Source organism: Carcharodon carcharias, chromosome 7 (assembly GCF_017639515.1).
Source record: "Carcharodon carcharias isolate sCarCar2 chromosome 7, sCarCar2.pri, whole genome shotgun sequence".
NCBI classification, from domain to species: Eukaryota; Metazoa; Chordata; class Chondrichthyes; order Lamniformes; family Lamnidae; genus Carcharodon; species Carcharodon carcharias.
In genome coordinates, this window is record NC_054473.1 from 17,202,759 (window position 1) to 17,228,860 (window position 26,102).

Here is a 26,102-nt window from a genome sequence, read left to right on the forward strand (position 1 = left end):
ATAAAAGTGATCATTCCTCCGCAGCTGAGACAGTTCAGATACAGCCACATTGACATGCTTGGAGTTGGGCCTCTGGCTTATCTGCCCATTCAAGCAAACAGAGACATGAAATTGATACCAGACTGCAAACTAATGAGCATTTTCGTGGACTGCAGAACAGTTGGATGACTGCTTATGTTGTACAATCTCCTTGCAAAAGCTGGCCAGGGAGCAGTCACTGGTGAAGGTGTTCAAGCCCTTTGCAATGTCATCATTCTGGTTTGGACCAGTCACCCCCATGGTTCAAGCTAACAGCACAGCCTTGCAGTGTGGGTTAGGAGAATGCCTATGCCTGAGCTGAGAGCACAGCATGCAGTCCAGTGGGCAAGGCTACCGCCAATTGGTCAGGTGGAGTGGGGTGGAGGAGGTTGGAGTCTTGGGAAGCCATGCAGTGCACTAATCTCTGGCCACCCAAGTGTTGGCCAGTAATCTCTGGGATGCATTAAAGGCCCTTCATACTTAACCAGGAGAGGTTCTTAAAACACCCATGCTAACCCATGGGTCTCTCTTTTTCATCCTGCGGCAGGAATACATCAGAGGCATGACACCTGGTGATCCAGCGGTGTGCCTCGTGGCGTACAGAGAGCGGAGAGAAAGGAGAAGAGAGCGACTGAGGCGCCTGGCTGGGCAGAGGGAGAAGCAGAACCCTCAGGAAGAAGGGGCCTGGCTGGGGCTCCTGCTCACATCGCTGAAGGGCCACAGAGAGCTGTTGCTGGTTGGTGTCTAGCAAGACCCAGGGTCTATAAGCACTGCCTTTAATGTCTGCAGATGACCGACAACCAGTGTTGCTGGAACTGGGCAGTCACATCCGCCAGCTGCTGCAGGATTTGGTGCCATGGGGACATGGAGGGCATCCATTGCCAGTGGCCGTGAAAGTGACTGCGGCGCTCAATTTTTACGCCAATGGTTCTTTTCAGGGCTCCACAGGTGACCTCTGTGGGATACCGCAAGCCTCCACTCACAAATGCATCCATGAGGTCACGAACGCCATCTTTGCAAAGGCACACAACCTGGGAAGCCCCTGCTACCACCTGCTGTGGATCAGACTGTGCTTTGTGCTCACAGGTGGTCCTGAGGCTACTCTAAAGCTAGGTCCCACCGAGGTGTGTGTTTCTGCGCAAGTAGAGGGTGTGGGTGAGCGCTGTGATGGGTCTTCAATGAAGGTGCCTTCAGATTCCTCTTTAGAGGTGTCTTTGGGGCTTGATTGGAGGCCCTGGGTCATGAACTCTGTCGGTTGTTTGGCAGATGTGCCTGCAAAAGCAAGGGGAGATAATTAGTGCATGGCAGTGGCCTATGAAACAGGACACATCACTCACAGCATGGCTGTCTGATGGATGTGGCACTGCTGGATCCTCACTTGGCAGAGCAGCACCGACCTCACCATCAGCACAGGACTGGTCCAGATCCTCGCCGGCCAGCTGGATGGCTCTGTTTTCAAAGTCTGTGAGGACCTTGATTTCAGGCATCCCTCCACCGGTCAGCAACCTCTCCCTCTTGTTGTGTGCCAGCTTGTCTTACATGAATAGAGATGGGGAAAGTGTAAGCAGGACGCCTGCCAGGCCAGATGCTAAGTATGCCTGGCATGTGTGGGCGGTGAGTGGTCCCATGGATAGTATAGGGACGATGATGGTGTGCTTGAGAGATTGAATGATGATGTCCCTTGAACTGGCAGTGAATGAGATCCCTGTGGATGTGTGATGGGTTTGTGAATGTATGAGTTGAGAGTGATGAGCAGAGTGACTTACCCTGGTGGAACAGAAGAGATCATTCATCCTTTTCGGCACTGGGTGGCTGTCCTCTTTTGTAGGGCATTGGCACTGACCACCGCTGCCACCGCTACCCATGCTGGATTGGTGATGTTGCTGCCCCTCCTGCAAACAAAGCAGGGGTAGAGGACATCCCAGCGGGCCTTCACTGCGTCCAAAAGGTGCTCAAGGGACATGTCATTAAACTGGGGGGCTGCAGTCTTCTTGCCTTTTGGGGCCATGTCTTCTATGCAGCACTCCTAGACTGGATACACTGAGGGGTCTGTGTGCAGCTGCACTTTAAATATGGTGCTTGCCAAAATGAATCGGCAAGGCTAAAGTGCGGTGGGTGAATGAGACACTGTCTGCCATCGAAATGGCGTGTTTCCCGGGAATGCATAATTAATGAGGCAGGATTGGGATGATATGGTGTGAAAACCCACCATTGCAGCCGTTCTTTTTCCCACCTGCTACAGCACTTAGTGCAAATCTGGGATGATTACACCCACAGTGTCCAACATTAGATGTGATTCCGCAATTGGACAACGTTGCAAGATGATCCTCAGTGTGTTAAGAATTACGCTGACAACCAATTTAAGATTGTCGGCTGGTCTCGCAGTGTGGCACGTTTATGTGTGCTGGAAGCTATATATCTTAGTACATAGGGCCCTGTTCTTTGAAGACTGAAAGAACATGTACACACGTTGAGCATGTTTCAGCTAAACAAAATAAGGGACAGCCATTCACTAATTCATTCTCCAGGGAAATGTCTTGACCAATCAGAGATAAGCTGCCCAATTTAAGTTTAAAACAATGCTTGGCAGTTAACTGTCAGTTACTATCAACTGGTGCATTCTCCATGGCAATGCCTCTACCAGTCAGAGTCTACTTGCCAATCAATCAGCACTCTCTTCTCATACAGTATAAATTGTTGCTTCCCCTGACATTGGCATTTTCTTGCGAATTGTCCTGATGAATGCAAGATGAAAAGCTTCTACAAAAAAGTCTCTTTTTTTCCGCAATACTCAAGTTCTGTACTACCAAATGACTATTTATACACAAAGTATGTACTAAATCTTGTAAAGAAAGCAGCATCATTGAAACGTTTAAACAATTTTATAAAAGATGCACTATCAATCAGCAGGAACAAATATAACACAGACAGTCACTAACAAACTCAGAATAGAGCAATCCCCCCTCCAATTTTTGCCAGTCTATCAAAAGAATCCACCCATTAATGAACATGACTGTTACTTTCGCAAAACATCCTCAGAAAGCAGATGTGTCAAGGCTGTCAACTCCAGAATAAGAGCAGGATTTTTGTAGAAATTATTCCATTCCTGAAAATGTGTGCTAAACTTCTACAAGTGATAATGGCACCATCTCTGGAGATGGAACTCCTACTTGCTGCAAAAGAGTGATGACTCTTCCTTCGTCATTGCCAGGAGGTTGTTAATGTTAGAAGCAGTAGAGGTAGGCAGCCATGAAGTAAGTGTCAGTACTCGCATCTCCACCCGCTGCTTCAGTGATGGTGCATCTGTGGGACAAGACTGATGTTGGACACTGTCATTGTAATAGCTGTGGATGTTGCTCCAGATTCAATCCCAAGAGGCCCAGAGGGGAGCCTTTTCCTCCAGCAACAGAATACACAAACTCCACGCTGGACTCACTGCAGAAATTAAGAAATATCACCCTCATCCGATTTCTGTAGGTACTGGAGTCGGCCATTTAAATGAACAGAACCAGCCTCCTTGGGCTTTTTTCCTCATGGTCAAAGGATGCACTTTGCCAATTGGTGTATTCAGGGAAACCAACTGATTGTGTCAGCCATAGCTCATTTGGTAGCACTGAGTCACAAGTTTCTGGGTTCAAGTCCCACTCCAGAGCTTGAGCACAAAACATGCTGACAATCCCGTACAGTGCAGAGGGAGTGTTGCACTGTTGGAAGTGCCGATTTTTAGATGAGATTTCAAACCAAGGCCCCATCTGCCTACTTGGGTAGTTCTGAAAGATCCCATGCCACTGCAGAAGAGCAGGGGAATTATTCCTGGTGTCCTGGACAATATTTTTCCCTCAATCAACAGCAAAAAACTCATCTGGTCTTTATCATGGCTGTTTGTGGGAGCTTGCTGTGCACAAATTGGCTGCCATGTTTCCTACATTACAACAGTGACTACACTTCAAAAAGTACTTCATTGGCTGTGAAGCACTTTGAAGCTTTTGTCCAGTCATTGTGAAACGCGCTATATTAATGCAATTCTTTCTATTCTTTTGATCTTAAGATTCAAAGTGCCATGACCTCTGGAAGCTGGCATCTCTCTGCCATGAAACCTCTCCAGCCAACGAGGCCGCTGACCTGCAGCCACTGTTGCTGGGATCCCATATCTCTTCAGAAGTTCGGAACACTGGATTAGTTGTTCAAATCTGTGCTCCTGACATTTTGCTCTATCCTCCAGAAGAACCTCTGGCAAACCTGGGTGTGCACAGTGCTCGAATTCATATTACCTGCCCAAGTGTTTGATATATATAAAAATCTCCACTGGCTGGAATCATACCTAGCACAAAGGAAGATGGTTGTGGTTGTTGGAGGTCAGTCATCTCAGCTCCAGGACATCACTGCAGGAGTTCCTCAGGGTAGTGTCCTTGGCCCAACCATCTTCAGCTGCATCATCAATGACCTTCCTTCCATCATAAAGTCAGAAGTGGGATGTTCGCTGATGATTGCACAATGTTCAGCACCATTTGTGACTCCTTGTATACTGAAGCAGTCCATGTCCAAATGCAGCAAGGCCTAAACAATATTCAGGCTTGGGCTGACAAGTGGCATGTAATATTCGCGCCACACAAGTGCCAGGCAATGACCATCTCCAACAAGAGAGAATCTAACCAATACCCCTTGACATTCAATGGTATTACCATCACTGAATCCCCCATTATCAACACCCTGGGGGTTACCATTGACCAGAAACTGAACTGGACTAGCCATGTAAATACTGTGGCTACAAGAGCAGGTCAGAGACTAGGAATCCTGCAGCTAGTAACTCACCTCCTGACTCCCCAAAGCCTGTCCACCATCTACAAGGCACATGTCAGGAGTGTGATGGGCTACTCCCCACTTGCCTAGATGAGTACATGGGAACACCACCTGGAAATTTCCCTCCAAGCCATTCACCATTCTGACTTATTGCTGTTCCTTCACTGTCACTGGGTCAAAATCCTGGAACTCCCTTCTTAACAGCACTTTGGGTCTACCTACACCACATGGACTGCAGCGATTCAAGAAGGCAGCTCACCACCATCTTCTCAAGGGCAATTAGGAATGGGCAATAAATGCTGGCCCAGCCACAGAAACCCACATCCCCTGAATGAATAAAAATAATATATCTATTCCCATCAGGAAGGTGGTCAGGAAATTACCCTTCACATTCAACAAGTATTTCAGATCAATAATACTCCTGAGTGGAGATCTTTGGAACTGCTATGCTTTAATGTACAGAGGGCAGGCTCTTCGACATGCCCTTCAATACACGAATACCCTTTCCTCTCGTTCACATTCCTCTCACACATCTCCGAAGCATATGTATTCACATGAGATGTGTGAAACAGGTTGGCATCCCTCACCATTTTTGACTCAGGCTAGATATCACTTTGTGCCAGTACATTAACAGCAGAAGTCGACACACGAATAACTTTGAGCCCAATATCTTCCTCATCAGTACTGGGATCCTAATCCCCATCACTTTTGTTCTATTCACTGCTGTTGCATTCAAGTTTCATCATCTTCTTTGGTATTTGGGAGACTTATGAATGTGACAGAGAAGGGGTTGTTGTCCAAGACACCTGTCATTGTGAATAGGATTGTGTGTGGACAATAATATTATTCCCATTCCACACTTAAGTTTTCCACCATACTGTGATCATTACTTGTGATCCATGCAGCAACAACGAGGACCATTGTTTACATGTTATTGTTAGCAATATTAGCAGAAAAACAGAGTAAAAAGGGATAAGGAATGTCTTACAAATGCATTGTGTTTGTCTATTAATTATTATTGGCAGTAATCCTTAGGCTTATATGATTTGATCTGTACCTTTTAGCAGCTAGATATATCTTTCCGTTAGCACTGGGCCACGAGCTTTGTAAAGAACAGATATTTTTCTTCCTGTTGGACTGTGGATTAGAATTATAATGGCTGTAGTTTAAAGGACATGTCCACTGGAACAGGATGAGAGATATATAGAATGTTGCAGTCCTGGAACAGAGTGTGCCATGAAAGACAGGCTGGTGTCGGAAAGGCATCCTGGACCAAGGGAGCCGCCTGACAACAGCGTTTTAATTGGCTCCTGACCAGGTGACCAGGGTTTTGTGTAGTAGCAATACAGCAGAAAGTTGCTGGTCTGCAAAGAAAAAACATCTAATATCTCTCTTCCTCATATCTCTATAACCTGCACACTCTGAGGAAGCCCCTGTAAAAAGGAAAAGGGGAAAACCACTGTTAGAGACATTGAAAAGCAAGTTCTCAACCAATGAACTAAATACTGAAAGTGCTGGAAGACCACCTCGTGTCATTAACGAGAACTGAAAGGAGTTTGGAAGACATCGATCAAAATCAACCCATTGAATTCTGTACTCCAGGTTGGTGCTATTGAACTGTTTTATCCCACCCTTAAAATCCATGTTTTATGTGTCTTGTGTGTGTGTGTGTGTGTGTGTGTGTGTGTGTAGGGATTTAAGAAGGGGGTAGAGTGTAAGTTATAGTGTTATAAGTTAGCAGTTCATATTTCTTTCTTTTGCCACTAGTTAAAGACAATTTGTTCAATAAACAGTTATTACTTATTAAGTTTACAAACCCTGGTGCTCATATTCTGTTAACCTAAATTAAGCAGTTAGGTAGAATTGGGGCGTTCTGGCCAAACGTTTCACATTTGTTGTGGCTCAGGGAACATTGGGGCTTGATGTTACAGCGCACTATCCCCAGAGAGTCATGACTACTTGAATAGACCCAAACGTTTTCAGTCCTTCCACTGGACACTTCTGTTTTTATGCTGTCTGCCACATGTTAGAATCTATTGATCCAAAGTCAGGCTCATCACCTACTGTCTGGCTGGTTGGGGAGTCTCAGATTAGGGCTATAGCTAAAAATTAGAGCCAGGTTTTTCAGGAGTGGACCATGCAAAGGGTGGTAGGTGTTTGGAACTCTCTTCACCAAAATGCGAGTTGATGCTGGGTTGATTATTCGTTTTAAATTTGAGATTGATAAGAGTTTTATTAACCAAAGGTATGAAGGAATTTGGGGCAAACTGGGGCACATGGAGTTCAGTCACAGATCAGCCATGAGCCCCTTAACTGGTGGATCAGGCTCGAGGGGCTAAATTGCCTCCTCCTGTTCCTATGCTCCCAATCACTATTTTCTTGATATTGTTCGATAACTTCCGCTTGAAAGGTCTGTCAGAAATCTGGTGAGGAACAGAATTTCCTGAATGGCAAAACATCTCTGCCAGTCATGTGCACAAGTGTTGCTTGATGACTGTTTGCATCACTGCCAAACAAGCTATTTGCATAAAACAGAGCTCAGCAGCTCTGGCAGTACCTGTGGAGAGAAAAACGTTTCAAGTCCGTGACTCTTCATTGGAAATGTTTTGAAGAATCACCGACCATAAAGGTTGGGAAGGATTTGGGGTTTTGGGTCAGGAACCCGAAGTTGGGGTCAAATAAGAATCATTCTCCCCCAACCCTCCCAGCATCAGAAAAAGTCACTCAGCAGTGATTTTCCACAAATTAGCTAATTAGTAACCAGGGGAAGGGCCTATAGGGGGCCCTCCGGCTCAGAACCAGAGCAGCAGCCTGCAGTACAGGTAAGAGAGAGAGAGAGAGGGCGCCTCCACTTGGAGGTACCCTATAACCATAGGTAAGTTGTGGCATAGAAAGAGGCCATTCAGCCCATTGTGCCTGTGGGCTCTCTGTAACTTGGAAAAGGTTTAAATTATTAAAAAATTCCCTCATTAGCCAGGCCACCATTGTGGAGGGAAAAGCTGTGGCCAGCAGACAGGAATTGCCTCAAATTCTGCCTGGTGCTGGACCCCTGCCCTCATGGCTGCCTCCTTGGCTGGTCCCTGATTCCAAGGGGGTGCCTGGAGACTGACTGGAAAATTCCAGCCGGCCTCTGAGAATTGGCTTTAATAACCATTATCTATCTCAGTTGACTATCCAATGCTTGCAGGCTGGTAGCCCTTTCAACTCCATCTTGCCTCCAGAAAAGTGGCCCAGCGGGTGGGACTGGAGTAGGGGGGGGCGGGGTTGGGGGGGTGGGGGGGGAGTGCAGGGGTGAAGGGGTGAGATTGTGCCAGCAATTTTCATGCCCGCCTGCCCCTGTACATGCCCCCAGTTGGGGCAAAAAATTCAGCTCTTTGATTGTCTCTCTTTCCACAGATGCTGCTGGATTTATTGAGTATTTCGAACAGTTTCTGATTTTATTTCAGATTTCCAGTATTTTGCTTTTGTAGATTTGAGACAAAGTCAGGTTTCCACTGCTCTTCACCAGCAAAACGTGTTAACCCTGGCATCAGAAGAACAATATAACTGTACCATTGTTCATTTCTATCTCGCTAAACAGAAGTCCTTATCCCCTCAGAGTGAGACTGGTACGTTATTCTGAGTACAGCCAGTCCTTTGGGCACATGGTTCTAGCCCCATATGACATTGTTGACTCTCAAGCCTCTTGAACTTGCCTAGCCTCCTGACTCCCCAAAGTCTGTCCACCATTTACTAGGCGCAAGTCAGGAGTGTGATGGAATACTCTCCACTCAAGAAGCTCGGCACCATCCAGGACAAAGTAACCCACTTGATTGGCACCCCATCCACCATCTTAAACATTCACTCCTTCTCCCTATGTAGCAGCAGTGTGTAACATTTACAAGATGCACTATAGCAACTCACCAAGAACCTTTCATATCCGGGACCTCTACCCCAGAAGAACAAGGGCAGCAGACGCATGCGGAGACCACCACCTGCAAGTTCCCTTCCAAGTCACTCGCCATCCTGACTTGGAAGTATATCGCCGTTCCTTCCCTGTTGTTGGGTCAAAATCCTGGAACTCCCTCCCTAACTGCACTGTGGGTGTATCTACACCACATGGACTGCAGCAGATCAAGAAGGCGGCTCCCACCGCCTTCTCTAGGGCAATTAGGGATGGACGATGAATACCAGCCCGACATGTGTCACTCACATCCCGAGATTTAATCACATTGATCTCCGTTAATCCTATTGCTTGTCCTAATGAGAAGAAAACAGGCCTATTATTTCAGACTATCCCCTTTGCCTGCCACAGGACTCTGTAAGATAAAACGCTGAGCCTTTTACAACAAAACATGGCCTTTGGGTTCAAGCAAATACCAGAAGCTTAAGTGCATTGATTGTGATGTGGAGCTGATGATAGTTTAGGAGAATTAGAATTTATTTTTTAAATCAAAAAAGAGACTTTCAAAAGAGCTCGGCTCTTTATGTCATCATTTATCTTGCGGCATTGATTAATATTCAGAAGACTTATTACTTGGGTGTATGCCAGTATGTGTTTAAACCCAAGAAGTTTCCTCCGGCTGTAAATTGAGCTCCACGTTAAGTCAATTGGAGAAGGGGTCTCAGGACGCTAGAAGTTATGGCCCTAAGCCAGTAGTTGGCCCTGCTTGCAAAGTAACACCTTTCTCTGGGGTCAAACTAAACGGAGGCCTCTAACAGAGAATAATAACAACAGCAACTTGTATTTATATAATGCCTTTAATGTAATGAAACCTCCCAAAGCACCTCACCGGGGTCTTATACAGCAAAATTAGACACAGAGCCACATAAGGTGATATTAGAGCAGGTGACCAAAGTGGCAAGTTTTAAAGGGAGAAAGAGAGATCGAGAGACAGTGAGGTTTAGAAAGGGAATTCAAGGACTTAGAGCTCAGGCAGCTGAAGGCACGTGCCGTCCGTGGTGGAGTGATTCAAATTGCCCTCGTTTGCATCAATTCAGAACATCTTAGTTCTGAATTTTGTTATTTTTGACAGAGAATTTAGGTTTAAAAACCAGAAAATGAAGAATGAGAAGGAATGTTAAATAGAACTTTCTTCCCTAAAGGATAGTAGACCTGTGGAATAAATCACCAGTGAAGTTGAGGAAGTAAATTGCAGAAGTAGATTAATGAAGCAGCTGCTCTTGATGTGCTTTTGGAGAAAAGATTCAGGAGAATGCTGAGGAGGCAGGTAGGTAAATACAGTTGACAAGGACCAGCGTTACCAATTTCAAATTTTAAAATGGTGATGTTATAATGTTTTTAGCCAAAATAGCAAATATCCAGCATTATGAAAACATTATAGGTGTACTTTTTTAGATAGTTTCTGTATATTTACTCTATTCCCAATGGCTGGAGGGGGTCGATATTCAGAGAATACAGGTTTTAATTGATTGACAAAAGAACTAGAGGCACCATGAGGAAAAAACATTTTTCTTGCAGTGAGTGGTCAGGATTTGGAATGCAATGCCTGATAAGGTGATGGATGCAGAGTCAATGCTAGCCTTCAATAAGGAATTGAATAAAAGCTTGAAAAATGTTTCAGGGATTTGGGGAAAGAGCAGGAGAGCGAGACAAAGTGGATTGTTTCTGTGCCGCACAGTTCTATGATTCATCACAGCCAATTTTAGCACATTGCTGCTTTAAGCAGCGTAGGCCTGCAGTGAAGTCACATTTGTAGCAACTGGGAATCCTGCTGGGGCTGTTTTAAACTGAACGCTCTCCTCTCACAATCAGCCACCAGCCTGGGTCTGGCGTTGTAGCCTTGCAGTCAGATTGTCATGGCAGGGGGAGCTTGTCTAGGCTTCAGGACAACTCTGCCATTCAAATGATATTGCACCATCAGTGGGTTTTCCTGCCGAGCCAGGGAATGCAAGACCAACCAACACCAAAATCAACTTCCACTCCTTTTGCTGCAGAATCATTTTCTTATTAAACATCACTTGAGCAGTAAAACACCAGGGAAATGTCAGCCTTTGCACAGGATGGCACTGCATTGTTAAAGCAACACCACAAGAGCAGCTGCAGCTCAAACCTGCTTAGGGTAGGAGGCATGTGGGTGATGATTCTTGTTCAATAGATTGCTTACTTGCTCACTGACCGTGCTCAGTGGGCAGAATTTAATGCCTTCCATCCAAGGCAAGGGTTGGTGGCATGGGGCATTTAATCGGGTGGTGGGGCCCCCACTGCCTTCCTGTCTCTCTCTGCCCTGCTGCCAATTGAGGCCCCTAAGTGAGAAATTAAAGCCCCCAGTGCCTGATCAAGGGATCTGGCCCACTGAGAGCCTCCCCCTTCCTTTGCTGCCAATCCCCCCTCCCCCATGACCTACACTCCGCCATCGTTTACCTGTGGCCTGGATCCCTCGGTGATCCTGGGCCCCAGGTGGGCGCATTACCAACAGCTGCCACTGCTCCCTTGGTGGTGCTGCCGACCAATGCACAGCTGCTGACCTCCGATTGGCCAGTGGCTCATGGGGCCCTCGATCCCGGGGGAAGGCCTGCTGCTGCCCAGCTAAGTGCCTGATTGGCAGTTAATGTAGCAGGTCTTCCGCAAAGGATGCGATGCGGGCTCTCACTGGCTCTCGAGATGGTGGGCGTGACCCCATCGCCTCTATTAAATGCTGCCCAGTGTGTCAGATACAGTGGTTGTCTATTTGAAGGTGTTCAGTTAACAGCAGGTATGCCTCAGGGCACTCGGCTAGAGCCAATTCTTTTCCTACTCCTTGTAATAATTCTCTCTTCTTCTGGTCTTAAATACTGGACATATGTGAATGATATGATGGTCATAGAGTCCAGGCTGCAGGGTGCAGCCAGTGAAGTTCTTGAAACTCAATGAACGGTGTGAGGAAAATAGTATACCGTTAAATGCTATTAAATGTAGTGCCATAAGAGTAGATTTTGGTAGACTCGAGCACAAACCCCTTGACAAAAGCGAGGTAATTATACCCTGACAAAGATAAAGGTCTTGAAAGTCCTGGGTATACACACTCAGGCCGACGTGAAGTGTGACGGCCGAGTGGACCAAGTTCTAAAATAATGTTAATTCTGAGATCCCTTCCTCATTTTCAGACACCCTGTCCTTGAACTGTAGCTATCTACACTGGCGACATTCATCCCTTGGTCCATTACACTGGGCGGAATTTACGGGGCTGGGGCCGGAGAATGCCGTCCGAAAGCCTGTTGCCTTCGGCAGGCCGGAAGGTCCTGCCGGCGGGAGGGGCTGGAAAATTCTGGCCGCTTTGTCTGTGTGGCACCCTGGCCTCATACATGTGTAAGCTGGCCAGGTCGGAAGAGTACAAAGGCATGCACAGGTTGATCTTAGGCCCTCAGTACCAGCCGGACGACAATACCCTTCATGTCACAAAGCCTGAAACTCTACGAACAAGAAGAGTTCATGTTTGTGCTGAATTTTGAAAGTCCCTTATGCAATCTATCCAATGCCAGACTGGATAGCCCCACCATCTCCAGAGCAATCAAGGCTACCCAGAGGTTCAAGTAAATTAATGTCCCTAAGATGGTGGGGAAGTCGCAACCCTGCCTCTGAGCCAGAAGCTCCGTCCTCATGTAGGAATGGTCTTTTGGTTTGTAACCTTAAGATAATTTTGTTTCAACATTACCCTTCCTTTAATATCCCATCCAACACTTCCCTCTTACCTATTTATTTGTCTACTTTGGCTACTGCTTATTTGTTACATGTTTGCATGTTTTTAACCTGATTACTTGTCCATATATGAATCTTTTGTTGAAAGCTATACTGCAATTCAGCCTTCGGGTTGCGAGTGTGTTTCTTGAATAAAATGTCATTACTATTATTATTATTATAAATAACAATAGTAGCGAGACACAGCTTGTGCCTATGGTAACCCACCCGGTGACTTCTTGGTATGCTGCCATGGGTTGGTGCTGCAAATCCTTAAACAAGAAGGAAAGCCGAAGGCGAAGGCTTGGACCTGGGATCTGCCACGGGCATTTTCACTGGTGCTCAGCTGTACTTGTTGCTCTGCAGAAGGAGGACAAGTTACTCTCTATAGTGGTCACGCTGCCTGCATTCGAAGCCCAGCACAAGAGGACACACAAGGTATAAAAACACGGTGGCCTGGGAGGTGGGAGGTGGGGGTTGGGGGGGGGGGGTGGCTGGGGCGCCCAGGGCTCGTTGTCATAAATGGAGCTCTCATCGTTGTCCAGACAAAGCAGCAAGAACTTCAGACCTGAGAAACTGGCATTGGAATTGTCAGTTTCATTGCTCCTTGTGCCCTTTGGGCAGCTTCGTGGTTCCAATTTTTTTAAAAGCCAGCAGGTCAACCACAAAGCTGCCCGAAGATCTTTTCCCGCTTTCACCAACTGTCAGGCTTTTAAAAATAAAACATTGAGCCGCCCATTACTATCAGTTAAGATAGCAAGCAGCAGAAAGATTAAGTGCTGCTTGCGTTAAAAGGGTTGGGTAGGGGGCAGGCTATTTGTACTTCATAATCCTCATGTCCACTTCTGGGGCTATTAAACGCTTCCTCCATATCCCAAATTACCCATTTGTACTGTATCCCAAAATATTATTTTCTTTTAGAAAATGTCACCCAGGGTTTTCAATCTCTGTATAGCTCTCGAAGGATCTCATCCTTACCCTAGCCACCTCATGTAACTCGTACAGGAGCTATTGACTGACTGGAGAGGCCGGGAGCAGTTATCATCCACGATGGCTGTCAGACCAAAATGGTGAGTGGGATCAAACAGCTGACATCTGGTTGTCTGCATGACCAGATTTTAATGCAAGCCATGATCCAGGCAGCTGGTCCTCCTGCTGGAAACAGGTAGGGGGCCTCAATACTAAATGAAAATTGGGGTCCGATAACATAGCTACCATTCCCAATAGCAGTTTTGTCTAAGCTGCATTGCAACTGTTGGCTCCTGATCCTGGCCACAACCACTACCAATGTAAATCTGAGAGGTGGCCATTTATGTGATATTCAAAGAGATCCTCAGCTGCTCTGGTGTAAAATGCGAGACAGTTTTTGGAGACATTTTACTTGTGATTTTCAGCTGCTTAGACAATTTCCATAGCAGTTGCTGTAGGATGCTCTGAGATCTTAAGGGGTAGTTAGAGACAAATCTTTTTCTTCACATGGATGCTTCTGACAATTCTACTCTAGCAGTAGAAGGGGGAAGAGCTGCAACAAACCCTGTAATTAACTATACCAACTCGCACAACATTGCCTTTTGCTGTCAGTGTCATTGCAGCCCTGGGATTCTCTACATTTGGCTCCTTCTAACTGTCAGTCATACTGTCAGCTGCTGAGAGTGGGAACTGACAGCAGAGCAGTGAATGGAGGAGTAGCAGGTGCAGGAAAGATAGCTTAGCTCTTTCAGTTGCAGATTCTGTCTCTCCCATGCTGGATATATGTAAGTTCTTGTTTTTGTTATTTTATTTCTGCTTGTGAAGTTGGTTTTCCAGTGGCTCGGCATGGTGTGGTGCTGTCTGCTTCTCTCTCCCTCGTGCTAATTAGTCTACCAAGGTTGTCTAGCAATGTACTTCATCTTATGTATGAAAGAGAAATGAACAAGCTATAATGTATGAACAGATCTACAGGTGCAACTCTACTGCTGAGAGCTTTCTTTTGAAGTTGCAATGTTAACTTTCCTTGAAGTTGCTAAGACATGTTGAATACAATCTATTGGGGAAACCAATGAGGCAAGGCAAGACTGTGCATTCAGTGCTCAAGTTAGTCATTGCTCCAGCTCCTCCAATCACAGGTTCCCTCTCTCCCACTCTTGCAGCTCCTCCAGAGGAGGGAACCTATGGTTGGATGTGTTATTCTGGCCATTCCCACTAGCCACCATGCAGGAGTCTTTTAGCTGTACTGAACGATTTGTGATGATATCTTCCGAAAGGCTAAGGAGAGGAAACAGAAAATGAAAGAACAGTGGGATGTCTCCGCTGGTAATGAGGCCGCAGGAGCTGTCACTCAGCCTCACACCAGGCCGGACCTGATTGTCATCCATGTCCACAGCATAAGCTGCTCCCAGGGAACCGAAACTTTGCTTCTAGTGATACTGAATTACCTTGAGCGAGGTGAGTGAGTGCTTTGTCAGTGTGTCCAGGGAGGGAGGAGGGAGCTGAGGCAGCAGCAAGTGAATGGGACCGTTCCCTCTCCTCTTTCCCTCCCTCCCTCCATCTTTCCCTTCTACAACTCTCCAACAATAAAACAATGTAAGCCGCAGCATGGAGACGGTCTGCCTTTTCGATACAGAACAGGTAGTCGAAAGGTATAAAACAAAACTGGAAAGATTTTCTAGCAATCTGGGTTGCAAGAGTTGAATATTTCTCTCAAATATGAATTTACTATCACCGTGTACATTTGGTGCAACGAGCAGAACATGTTAATGAGGCAGTCAGCAAAATCAACGTTATCGTCTGCAGTGTTATAAATAACTAATGGGATGTTTTCCTGTCAAATTAACGATATTGCACAATGGTGTTAAAATAAAATTTGTACTTTCTGATTTGTTTAATAGTCACAGTGGGATCACCTATAGGACACACACAAGCTAACACTGCATTATATTGTTGCAGCTCTTAATACTGATAGCCCATGCTTCATACATTGGGTGATATTTGTAACCAGATGCCAACAATGATGCCAACATCATTTTACGAGGACCTTCCTGTGATTATTTGGTGAATTGATTGGTGAATCTAGAAAGGGGAAAAAATAACATGTATGTTTGAGGCGGGGGTGGTGGTGAGGTTAAAGGGGAGGGGATAAGGGGCCCGGATGCAGAAGAAGGGCTTGGGGTCCATGATTTCTCTCCCTGGCCCTGCCTGCATTTATATGGCAATAAACTCTGACCATCTGCAGTGACTGGATGAGGAGCGTAACAATGAAACTCCCTTGCAACCTGGACTGGATCTCTCCATCTCAGCCCCCAACCTGCATTTCATAGAAAGGTATACCGCAAAAGAAGATCATTTGGCACACTGTGTCCCTGTTGGCTCTCTGAAAGAACTATCCAGTTAGTCCCACTCCCCTCCTCTTTACCTCTTGGCTCTGAAAGATTTCCTTTGCAAGTATGTATCCAATTCCTTTTAGAAAGTTCCTATTGAACCTGCTCCAGCACCCTTGCAGATAATGCATTCAAGACCACAATAACTTGCGGCAAAAAAATTCTTTCCATCTCCCCCACTTCTTTTTCGAATTATGTTTCGAATTAATCCTCTGGTTACTAACCCTCCTGCCAATGGAAACAATTGCTCCTTATTTACTCTGTCACAACCCTTCATGATGTGGAGGTCTTGTGGCACAGTGGGTAGTGCCCCTGCTTCTAAGCCAGAAGTCTCAGGGTTCAAGCCCCAATCCCAAACTTGATGGTCAAGAAGGGGCGTTCATAACATGCTGAGTATCCTTCTAATGCATGCCAATGGCAAGCAGTAAGAGTGGGAGAGATTCCAGGTCAGCCATCTGATAGAAAGAAAATTGGAGCCTTATAACACCATTATTCACAGCTCAAGAAGACAACATACCTGTGAAAGTGTATGCTGCCACAGCAAATCGGATGTCTTGGGAGGTGGGGGTTGCTAGTTGGTGCAGTTGGTTGGATGGCTGCTGTGGATCAGGCTGGTGCCAACAACACAGAGTTCAATCCCTGTTCCAGTTGTGGAGGGCTTGGGACCTGCCTCTTTGCCCTACCCGTCGTACTGTGGGTCAGACCTGTCTTCGGGCAGAGAACTGAAGAACCCTTCACGATTCTGAACACCTCTATTAAATTTCCCCTCAACTTACGCTGCTCTAACAAGAACAATGTCAGCTTCTTCAGCCTCTCTACATAACTGGAGATCCTTGTTCCTGGTACCATTCTGGTAAACCTCTTCAGCATCCTTTCCAATTTAAAACCTCACTAAATTAATAAGGGACTCTCTGGAGCAGCTAGTCACTCCCTGGTGCATTTCTGCAAAGATGCATTTTAAGACAGGACCAAACCTGAACTATTTGTGGAGTAACTGGTTACAAAATCCTAAGAGAACAGGAGCTGTGTTACAACTGCACGGTTTGAAGCCCCAATTGGATCTAGGAGATGGCTGATCTTTGATCATCTTGCCAACTATTTCTATATTACCTATTTCAAAGCTGTCTTTTGTCAACCATATGTGTGTGGATCAGACAACATATTAACTAGGTAATATTTAGTTTCTTTGTCCAATGATTTATGACATAGTCAAATATTCAGAAATATGCCTGCTTATAATTAGCAATGCCATTGCACCAGTTTTATAACTAGTGATTGCCAATTTAGCATTGCAGGGGCCTGTTCATCATCTGAAAGTGTGTTTGGGCTACTGTTAAATTGGTTGGGGCCTTTTTTTAGGGAAAATAAGCATAGGCTTTATTCCAATATGTGTTTTGTACTTGGATTCCTAAATGTGTTTAGACCAATAATGGGTTGTGTGGTCCATATGGAATACTGGAAAAAAGACTCAAAACTTCCAAAATGCTTTTTGTTGGGCTCGCAGGAGCAGGATTGAAGTCGTCCCACTATCAACATCTTGGGGTTACCATTGACCAGAGACTGAACTGGACCAGGCTTATAAATATTGTGGCTACAAGAGCAGGTCAGAAGCTGGGAATTCTGCAGTGAGTAACTTACCACCCGACTTCCCAAAGCCTGTCTACAAGGTACAAGTTAGGATTGTGTTGGAATGCTCTCCACTTGCCTTGATAAGTGCAGCTGCAACACTCAAGAAGTTTGACACCATTCAGGACAAAGCAGCCCACCTGATTGGTGCCCATCCACCACCTTAAACATTCACTCCCTCCACCACCAATGGATAGTGGCAGCAGTGTGTAGATTCTACAAGATGCACTCTAGTAACTCATCAAGGCTCCTTCAAAAGCACCTTCCAAATCCGTGACCTCTACCACCTAGAAGGACAAGGGCAGCAGATGCACGGGAACACCACCACCTGCAAGTTCCCCTCCAAGCCACACACCATCCTGACTTGGAAACATATCACCGTTCCTTCACTGTCGCTGCATCAAAATCCTGGAACTACCTTCCTAACAGCACTGTGGGTGTACCTACACCATATAGACTGCAGCGGTTCAAGAAGGCAGCTCACCACCACCTTCTCAAGGGAAATTAGGGATGGACAATAAATTCTGGCCTAGCCAGCGACGCCCACATCCTCTAAATGAATAAATCATTATTTTAAAATCCTCCAGATTCCACAAAGCATTTGTGGGCTGCTACCAGACCATTCTTAATCCTAAGCTTCTATGCCCCCCCCATTGTTCCCCTGTGGGGCCTCAGTTCCAGTTGAAAATGGTAAGGCCCAGACAGGTGAGCTGCCGGCAGACGTGAGCTGCCCTGATGCACCTCACCTGAATTATGACAATGATTTAGATTAGTCTGGAGTCTTTCAGTTCTGACACACCTTTGCTATCCAGCTTCCAGAATGGCCTCCCGTTTGAAGCTCTCTCAAATTTAGGCTGCAATCTCTCATCCAAAATGCAGCACCTCCAACAGTGCAGCTCTCCCTCAGTACTGCACTGAAGTATCAAAGCCTAGATCGTGTGTACAAGTCTCTAGAATGGGACTTGAACTTATGACCTTCTGGTTCAGAAGTCAAAGTGCCATCACTCACATTAAAATAAGTTTGGAGTCTGGAGAATGGAATGCTGAACTGGGGGAAATATGGGGTTGGTAGAAGCTACAGGGGCCATGAGGGGATTATTTGAAGATGAGGATGAAGATTTTAGATTGAATGCAAAGGGTAACAGTGCCAGTATAGGTCAGCATGGGTCAGTTAATGGGTGAGTGGAATTAATGTGAGACAGGGATTTTTTTATTTGTTCAGGGAAAGTGAACACCACCGGCAAGGCCAGCATTTATTGCCCACCCCCAACTGCCCTTGAGAAGGTGATAGTTGTTAATTGCATATTACTTATAAATAATTGTATGCAGATAGTGGCCATTACCTGGAGATTCACTTGTGCCCCTATAAACAGGAACAAACTAAAACAATGGTCATTGTATGAGGAGGTGAATGTTTGCAGTGTATGTCTCTGTCAATAAAAGCTTATAGTGTGTAAAGGTTAGGCTCCAGCGCTATCCTTCACCTCTTGGCCTTCTGGAAAACGACAGTAGGTCCTTGAACCGCTGCATGTTGTGTGGTGTAGGTTCACTTACAGTGCAGTCATGGAGAGGGTTGCATTATTTTGACTTGATGAAGGAACGGCAATATATTTCCAAATCAGGACAGTGTGTGACTTGGAGGGAAACTTGCAGGTGATGGTGTTCCCATGGCGTCTGCTGTCCTTGTTCTTCTAGCTGGTAGAGGTTGTGGGTTTGGGAGATGGCAGTGCAGCTAAAACCTTCAAAGAGAACCTGAGAGATTGGGATACTAACACTGATTCCAGTAAGCCTTAACATGCAGGCATTTCTTTCCGAATGCCAACATTTCTAGAATGGATGCTAATAAGCATTAAAAAAAAAGTATTTCAACAGATTGTGGCACAAATTCACAACAGGGGAGGTGGCAGGGGGTGGGTGGGGCAAAAGCTCAGCACTCATTTTTACAGGAGTCACTGATGTCCTAGAATGAAATTTGGAAAGAAAACAAAATGGTGTTCCTAAATTGGAAATAATGTTCAAAGCTTTCTCAAAAGCAAGGTTGTTTTTAAACAACAAGTTAGAGGAGAGGAAACAGTGACAGAAAATGTTGGATGAGAAGTACTTTGAACCTGCAATGAATCATACATCAAGAGTCTGTCACACTGAGGCTGCCTCCAGAATCCTGCGGTAAACATGTTGCTTCAAATGCTTCCCACCTTCCTTTATGGTCATTGATCCCTCTGAGGGGTTTGACACTGTTGGGACTTCATTTTCACCAATTTGTGGCTGTACAAAGCTACAAAACAGACAACAGACTATGACCGGGCAGAGTGGATTTAGCTCTCACTCTTACAACCTGTTTCAGTATGGACCCTTGGGCAGTTTCCAGCACTGTGAAAGGGAGCTTGTTCAACAAATACTTGCTCTGACTGGCTGGTTGCGAGAAATTAAAACAGAATAGATTAAGTTCTGGCGGGTAAAAGAGCAATAAAGTGCAGAAGTTGCATCATGAGCCATGGCTCAGCTGGAAGCACCTCTTGCTCCTGAGTCAGGGGTTTCTGGGTTTAAGCCCCACTCCAGAGGCAGAAGCACAGGCTGAAACTCCAGTCCAGTACTGAGCAGTGCTGCACTGTCAAAGTCGCTACCTCTCAGATGGGATGTTAAACTGAAGCTCTGTCTGCTATCTTGGGTGGACTTGAAAGATCCCATGTTACTATTTGAAGTAGGGCAGGGGACTTTTCAACAGTATCTTGGCCAATATTGAAGCCTCAACCAACAATTTATTTCATTGGTGTTTGTGGGAGCTGGCTGTCTGCAAATTGTCCACTACATTTCCTACAATGCAAAAATGGCTAGATTTCAAAAGTATTTTATTGGATGTAAAGCTCTTTGGGACATTCTGGGGTTGTGAAAGGTGCTGTACAAATTCCAAGTTGTCCTTTCCTTCTTCAGAACTGAAGGGCCTGGTGATGCTTTGAGCTTTGGATATGAGCTAATCTCTGACCTAGATTGATGTCATCAAAGTTTCTTATGATGTGATCCTGGTGTGTGCAGGATCTCTGCCATTCTGCTGCTGCATGGATACCTGCATTCAACTGAGCTGTCCTTATGACATACTATGAAGGTAGTTCCCTTAACCATTAGGACAGGTGCTGCTACTGCATGAGGAACTGGAGCACACAACATTTTGTGGGTTACCATTGAGCAGAAACTGAACTGGACTAGCCATATAAATATTGTGGCCACAAGGGCAGGTCAGAGGCTAGGAATCCTGTGGCATGTAATTCATCTCCTGACTCCCCAAAGCCTGTCCACCATCTACAAGGCACAAGTCAGGAATGTGATGTAATACTCCCCACTTTCCTGGATGACTGCAGGTCCATTAACAGTCAAGAAGCTTGAAATCATCCAGGACAAATTAGCCCACTTGATTGGCACCCCATCCACAAACATTCACTCTCCCCATCACCGACTCACAATGGCAGTAGTGTGTACCATCTATAAGATGCACTGTAGGAACTCATCAAGCCTCCTTGGACAGCACCTTCCAAGCCCACAACCACCAGAATCTAGAAGGACAAGGGCAGCAGACAGATGGGAACACCACCACCTGGAAGTTCCCCTCCAAACCACTCACCATCCTGACTTGGAAATATATCGCTGTTCCTTCACTGTTGCTGGGTCAAAATCCTGGAACTCCCTCCCTAACAGCACAGTGGATATACCTACACCACATGGACTGCAGTTGCTCAAGAAGGGAGCTTAGCATCACCTTCTCAGGAGCAATTAGGGGCGGGCAACAAATCCTGGTCTAGTCAGTGATGCCCACATCCCATGAATGAATGAAAAAAACACGATATATGGAGCAACATATCTGGCACCAGCAACTCTTAAAGGGTTGCTAGTTGTCGCTTTTAAAGAGAAATGGCTCAAATTTCAAAAATGTTAGAAGCAATTTGCAGAGTTGGATGGGAGTTTGGCTTTAAGAAATGATCTGTAAGCTAACTACTTGCAAATCAGCAGAGCAGTAGAACCGTGTAACGTATTGACACATAAACAAGTGAACATCAAGAGTAATCCAAAAACAGCCACAAGGAAGCACAACATCTGCTGGCAGCAAGTCACTCCCCCTAAAGCTAAAGGAACCAACATTTGGGAAGCTGTTTCTGATGTGTTGCTCATTAACATAAGAGTGCAGATAGCCTGAAGTATTATACAGCGGTTGCAGGCACTTTATAGGTTCCAGTACACCTGCGAGGCTGTGATATATCCCAGAAGTACCATGCTTCAGAAAGTCAAACCAAAGGTGTGACCAACAGGCCAAATCTTTCAGGTCCTGGCCAGCATGGACTCTCCAGTGGTCACCATGATTTTAACCATGATCAAAAAACTCTGGATCTTGTCAGCCCATCCCTGAAACCCTTCAGCTAAGCGTTGATAGTCTCACAATGCTAAATGCTCCATTCTCCAGCGCAAACAGAAACATACACCATATCTTCAGGAGGCTCCTTTTTTTGCATACTACCTTAACATAAAAGGTTATGAGCTTGTGTGTATTGCAAAGTGTCCATACTATTCATGTTAAAGCAGATCTTGCTAACATGGAATCACTTTCTTATAGTCTGAATCTCTGTAATATTGCGAGAGTTGATCAATAGAGTGTAGAATGTGTAAAAGCAGACAAGATTCACTTCCCAACTGAAATATGGCACCTAATGACAATGTAGCACTCCTTCAGATTGCACTGAATTGTCAAAGAGTCTATTGAGCAGTTAAAGCATGTATGATGTCTACCTAATCCCTTGACATTTTCAGATTATTTTTATAGTTTACCTTCTTACTTTATAGCTTGTATTTTGAATATTTTTCCAATCTTTATTGTATCACTAGCGCAAAATAATGCGCTCAATTGTCTGGAGTGGGGTTTGAACCCACAGCTTTCTGGCTGAATGGAAAGTTCTCCAATCACCCATGATCACAGACTTAAATTGAGCACCGAGGTAGCAAATAAATTGTTGCACTGGAAATATACAGTAAAGTCCCTCCGCTCTTGGGGCTTATATTTCCGCGAAACCTCGAAATCGCCAATGATGAGTGTCCTTTACAATGGGAGTCAATTAAATAGGTTTCAGCAATGTGAGGGCAGTATTGGTTTGTGCAGCTACTGGACAGCAAACTGTGGCATGCGAGAGAGGGGGAAGTGGTGGTGGGGAAGCGTCTGAGCTCAATGTTGTAACAAAAGAATCCCACTACAGACTTGGCTACTCTTCTAACATCCAAGATATGTTTGAAAATTTAAAAAAGAGACAATCCTCATTTAAGAAAAAAACATGAATCACCTCAAAAGTGGCAGACAGGCTTTTTACATAAAAAAATAAAAATAAATTGGTGAACATTTGAAAAGGGAACAGAGCCGCTACTGCAGCTCTGGACTGAGAGATTCGGACATTTCCAGGTTAATCTCTCTGTTTGGGCTGCACTTCAACTATTCCAGGCTCCGCTTCTCACCCTGTCGGAAAGGTGCTTAAAAAAACAGGGAATTAAATGCCCACGTCCCAGGACTGATGGAAGGAATCCACCTCCAGGGACTTTAACATCATCATCCCTCCGTTAGAACGTGCCGAGGTCTCTGTCGTGGCTAATGGAATGAATTTCATTTAGAGTAAAGTGCCTTTCACGAGAGAGGGGAAAGCAAATGCGGAGAAGCGAACAATTTGCTCATGCACTGGGTGACCTGGTGTATAAAGGCTTGTGCAAAGGGTGAGCAAATACGCACGAAGAAGCAAGTCGCGAAAGGCGGGAACAAAAACAGAATTACCTGGAAAAACTCAGCAGGTCTGGCAGCATCGGCGGAGAAGAAAAGAGTTGACGTTTCGAGTCCTCATGACCCTTCGACAGAACTTGAGTTTGAGTCCAAGAAAGAGTTGAAATATAAGCTGGTTTAAGGTGTGTGTGTGGGGAGCGGAGAGATAGAGAGAGAGAGAGAGGTGGGGGTGTGGTTGTAGGGACAAACAAGCAGTGATAGAAGCAGATCATCAAAAGATGTCAATGACAATAGTACAATAGAACACATATGTGTTAAAGTTAAAGTTGGTGATATCTAAACGAATGTGCTAATTAAGAATGGATGGTAGGGCACTCAAGGTATAGCTCTAGTGGGGTTTTTTTTATACAATGGAAATAGGTGGGAAAAGGAAAATCTTTATAATTTATTGGAAAAAAAAGGAAGGGGGAAACAGAAAGGGGGTGGGGATGGGGGAGGGAGCTCACGACCTAAAGTTGTTGAATTCAATATTCAGTCCGGAAGGCTGTAAAGTCCCTAGTTGGAAGATGAGGTGTTGTTCCTCCAGTTTACGTTGGGCTTCACATTAGTCGTCTCAATTTCTCTGCTCCTCTCACCCATTCTAACCTGTCTCTCTCTGAACTTACTGCACTCCATTCTCTCAGGTCCAACCCTGACATTGTCATCAAACCCGCTGACAAGGGTGGTGCTGTTGTTGTCTGGCGCACTGACCTCTACCTCGCGGAGGCTGAGCGTCAACTCGCAGACACTTCCTCCTACCTCTCCCCGGACCATGACCCCACCACTGAACATCAAGCCATTGTTTCCAGGACTGTCACTGACCTCATCTCCTCTGGGGATCTCCCTCCCACAGCTTCCAACCTGATAGTCGCCCAACCTCGGACAGCCCGCTTCTATCTCCTACCCAAAATCCACAAACAGAACTGCCCCGGTAGACCGATCGTCTCAGCTTGCTCCTGCCCCACAGAACTCATTTCTCGTTATCTTGACTCCCTTCTCTCTCCCCTTGTCCAGTCCCTTCCCACCTACATCCATGATTCCTCTGACACCTTACGTCACATCAACAATTTCCAGTTCCTTGGCCCCAACCGCTTCCTCTTCACCATGGACGTCCAATCCCTCTACACCTCCATCCCCCACCAGGATGGTCTGAGGGCCCTTAGCTTCTTCCTCAAACAGAGGCCCGAACAATCCCCATCCACCACTACTCTCCTCCGTCTGGCTGAACTTGTTCTCACGCTGAACAATTTCTCCTTCAACTCCTCTCACTTCCTCCAAATAAAAGGTGTGGCTATGGGTACCCACATGGGCCCCAGCTATGCCTGTCTCTTTATGGGGTATGTGGAACATTCCTTGTTGCAGTCCTACTCCGGCCGCCTTCCACAACTCTTTCTCCGGTACATCGATGATTACTTCGGTGCCGCTTCATGCTCTCGTCGGGACTTGGAAAAATTTATTAATTTTGCTTCCAATCTCCACCCCTCCATCATTTTCACGTGGTCCATCTCTGACACTTCCCTTCCCTTCCTTGACCTCTCTGTCTCAATCTCTGGTGATAGACTGTCCACCAATATCCATTACAAACCCACCGACTCCCACAGCTATCTCGACTACAGCTCCTCACACCCCGCTTCCTGTAAGGACTCCATCCCATTCTCTCAGTTCCTTCGCCTCCGTCGCATCTGTTCCGATGATGCTACATTCAAAAACAGTTCCTCTGACATGTCCTCCTTCTTCCTTAACCGAGGTTTTCCACTCACGGTCGTTGACAGGGCCCTCAACAGTGTCCGGCCCATCTCCCGCGCATCCGCCCTCACGCCTTCTCCTCCCTCCCAGAAACATGATAGGGTCCCCCTTGTCCTCACTTATCACCCCACCAGCCTCCGCATTCAAAGGATCATCCTCCGCCATTTCCGCCAACTCCAGCATGCCACCACCAAACACATCTTCCCTTCACCCCCCTTATCGGCATTCCGTAGGGATCGCTCCCTCCGGGACACCCTGGTCCACTCCTCCATCACCCCCTACTCCTCAACCCCCTCCTATGGCACCACCCCATGCCCACGCAAAAGATGCAACACCTGCCCCTTCACTTCCTCTCTCCTCACCGTCCAAGGACCCAAACACTCCTTTCAAGTGAAGCAGCATTTCACTTGCATTTCCCCCAACTTAGTCTACTGCATTCGTGGCTCCCAATGTGGTCTCCTCTACATTGGAGAGACCAAACGTAAACTGGGCGACCGCTTTGCAGAACACCTGCGGTCTGTCTGCAAGAATGACCCAAACCTCCCTGTCGCTTGCCATTTTAACACTCCACCCTGCTCTCTTGCCCACATGTCTGTCCTTGGCTTGCTGCATTGTTCCAGTGAAGCCCAACATAAACTGGAGGAACAACACCTCATCTTCCAACTAGGGACTTTACAGCCTTCCGGACTGAATATTGAATTCAACAACTTTAGGTCGTGAGCTCCCTCCCCCATCCCCACCCCCTTTCTGTTTCCCCCTTCTTTTTTTTCCAATAAATTATAAAGATTTTCCTTTTCCCACCTATTTCCATTGTATAAAAAAAACCCCACTAGAGCTATACCTTGAGTGCCCTACCATCCATTCTTAATTAGCACATTCGTTTAGATAATATCACCAACTTTAACACCTATGTGTTCTATTGTACTATTGTCATTGACATCTTTTGATGATCTGCTTCTATCACTGCTTGTTTGTCCCTACAACCACACCCCCACCTCTCTCTCTCTCTCTATCTCTCCGCTCCCCACACACACACCTTAAACCAGCTTATATTTCAACTCTTTCTTGGACTCAAACTCAAGTTCTGTCGAAGGGTCATGAGGACTTGAAACGTCAA

At 45.9% G+C, this 26,102-nt stretch overlaps 1 protein-coding gene across 2 annotated transcripts in view; it reads right to left on the reverse strand.

Moving 5' to 3' along the window:
* The window catches only part of LOC121280172 (caM kinase-like vesicle-associated protein), a 158,142-nt gene that overhangs the window by 36,066 nt on the left and 95,974 nt on the right, over positions 1-26,102 (reverse strand). The gene's annotated exons all lie outside the window — the stretch shown is intronic.